Source organism: Asparagus officinalis, unplaced genomic scaffold (assembly GCF_001876935.1).
Source record: "Asparagus officinalis unplaced genomic scaffold, Aspof.V1 AsparagusV1_Un257, whole genome shotgun sequence".
Lineage (NCBI taxonomy): Eukaryota > Viridiplantae > Streptophyta > Magnoliopsida > Asparagales > Asparagaceae > Asparagus > Asparagus officinalis.
The window spans coordinates 146,029-149,424 of record NW_017972522.1 but is presented as its reverse complement, the minus strand read 5'-3'; positions in this window follow the sequence as shown (position 1 = coordinate 149,424).

Here is a 3,396-nt window from a genome sequence, read left to right as displayed (position 1 = left end):
CACCAATCAGGAGGGACCTAAGAAGACTACAGATCCGTGATACTGCGTGTTCCACAAAATAGTTCACCATCCCATGAAGACGTGCTACGCTCTCAAAGATAAAATTCAAGCCCTAATCGATGTGGGTATTATTACTCCAAAGCAACCCTAGGAAAAGAAGGTGGGCACAAATACGGTTTCTATCAGCTTTGGCTTAGTTCCTATATCATGGTTCCAACTAGAGCCTATGTCAAAAGTAAAGGTGAAAACTATTAACACTGATCCTCATGGACAACGCCAGAAGGGACTTGTGCAGCACACGGCTCCTAATGGCGAAATTCTTTGGGTCCATCCAGATTTTCCCAATTATGAGCAATGGGCAAGTTCCTCATCTAAGAAGAAGTCTAAAAGTAGGGTAAAATCCTGTTGTCCCGCTACGGTAATTCCTAAAAAAGATGATGACGATGTTTCTACTTTATCACTTTTTGAGGACGAACAAGAAGTTTTTGCTACTAGGGGTAGGAACGAGTATCACTACAAGTATCCTAAAGCCTCTGACCCAAATGCTAAAACGTTGAATGAGGTGGGGGTAACTACAACTCCCCCTGCACCTACAGGAAAACCCCAGCAACAACTAGCTAATAAGCAGAAAGGGAAAAAACCTTAATACCAGGAGGTTCAGAAACCGAAGTAGTCTCGATTCAATCACCCGATTAGGAGAGATAAACCGGGGAGTTTAAGCACACCATACCACTTCGACATTATGACTCGGGTAGCCAACATCCCAGCGAGAATAACCCTATATGAATTGTTACGTCTCTCTAAAGACACGAGGGAAGCTTTGCGGGAAGCCCTGACCGATGCCGACGTGTTCCTCACTTACATCAAACCAGCTCCTAAAGATCCAAAACCTCCAATCCAACATTATGATTTGACGGCCAAGTAATTCCCTTATATAACGTTCACCAATGATGATATGCAAGTTATAAACTCAAAGCATGATAGGCCTTTATACTTCACCGGATACATAGGCTCCAGCGTCGTCAACCATATCCAAGTCGATCCGGGTTCCGCTGTTAGCATCATGCCGCTCCGACTAATGTATAATCTTAGGATTCTTGCAAGCAGATTATCCTCGACAGGCACCGTCATCTACGGATTCAATACCAGTGGGTCTAGACCATTGGGTAAAATCTGGATAAAATGCCAACTTGGGGATTTAAAGTTCGAAGTCGCGTGCTACGTAATCGATATGGAAACCTCTTATAATTTACTATTTGGGTCGACCCTGGATCTATGGTAATCTTATAGCCCCCTCCACTCTCCATCAGTGTCTAAAATATATAGACGCTAATAATGAGATAAGGATGGTGGTCGTAGATAAGCAACCGTTTAAGGGGTTAGAAAATTATTTTACTGACTCCCTTCTTTATTGTACTGAATCCGACACTGAATCATCGGCCTAAGGCACAGACAGCGAAGAGGAAGCTAATACCGAAGCTAGGCTTGATTATAATGGTGATTTTGTACTAAATCATATTGTACCCTTTGTGATCAGTCCTGACAATGGTGAATCATCAGACGATAGCTGTAATTGGCAACTTGCCAAAGAAGTAATAAACAATGACTTAGAATATTCTCTATGTCTGGATGATGTAATGCAGGGATTATACGAGAACCCTGACATACACATGCCGCTTCAGTGATCTTGCTTAACATTAAAGCATGTCCAAGGCTCATTTGGAACAACCTTCGTCATTCCTGCCAACACAGGGTGTGGAAAGGATTTAGTTTTCGACAAAGGGAAGATGTTCCCATCATCAAATCCATTTTTGAAAGAAAATAACGACAAAGAGAAACCCGAAGCTCATCTCTCCAAGTATAGTCAACAATCGTGTGATTTAATGAAGAAATGGGGATATAATTTCACGTTTGAAGAGGGTCTCTATTTTGGTCGAGGCCTACTAGTCCCACCACGTCTGGCCTATGTACCGAAAGGAAAACCCGATAATTATTATGGCTATAAAAGAGGTCTAGACTACGCCTATTCATCTGATGAAGAAAGTTGCGGGCAAGTCCTCGACCAATTAGCAAATAAGGACGGATATTCATCTGATTCTTCCAATTGGGATTCCGATGTTAGTATTGGGGAAATATTCAACAGCTTGATGTCAAATATGACCACGATCGATCCTACCACAATAGAGGAAGACGATCATTTACCCACTTTGGAAGACCCAGGGATTCATCATCTGAATATTCAGTACGGGGATCGTTTTGAGCAAAGGGAACCACCCACCGAAGACAAAGTAGTCCAAGTAAACATAGGAGACGAAGAGAATCCGAAACCCATATTCGTCAGTGATAGTCTTCTGCCAGATGAGAAAGAAGAGTTTATTACCCTCATTATGGAATGCATAGACGTCTTCGCTTGGAATGAATTATGAGGATATGCCCGGACTTGACCCAAACGTAGCGATGCACTGCCTCAACATCAAATCAGATGCCAAACCCATCAAACAGGCATAGAGACGGTTTCGTCCATAGATTATACAGGCAATTGAGGAAAATGTTAAGAAATTGATTGACTCTGGTTTTATCAGAGAAGAGCAACATCTCGATTGGCTGGCAAATATCGTACCGGTCCTTAAAAAGAACGAGAAAATCAGGATCTGTATCAACTTCAGAGACTTGAACACCACTTGCCCAAAGGATGATTTTCCTCTTCCAATCACGGATGTTATTATCGATAACACGTGTGGATTTGAGAGAATGTCCTTTATGGACGGATTTTTAGGTTACGATCAAATAAAGATGTACCCGGATGACGAAAAACACACCGCATTCAGAACTCCTCTTTGGGTCTTCTGCTACACGGTTATGCCTTTCGGATTAAAAACCACAGGCGCAACCTATCAATGAGCAATGTCAAAAAATTTCCAAGAACACCTCCAGAAAACCGTCGAATGCTATGTCCATGACCTAGTCGTGAAGAGTCGTAATAAAGATGACCATATCAGAGATTTGAGGATGATGTTCGATCTCATGCGAACTCACCAGTTAAAGATGAACCCCACTAAGTCTTTCCTCAGAATGTCCCGTGGTAAGTTTCTCTGAATCGTCATTACCACGAAGGGTATCCGTATTGACCCCGACAAAGTGAAAGCAATAAACGAACTGCAACCCTCAAGGAACCTCAAAGAACTCAGAGGATTGCAAGGGCGGCTAGCTTATATTCGTCGCTTCATCTAGAATCTATTCAAAAAATACCAACCGTTTTCCAAACTCACCAAGAAGGGTGTGTCATTCATTTAAAACGACGCTTGTCAAAAGACATTCGAGGATATAAAATTATATCTGGTGAATCCTCCTGTTCTCGTCGCACCGGAATCAAGTAAACCATTCTTGATTTATATT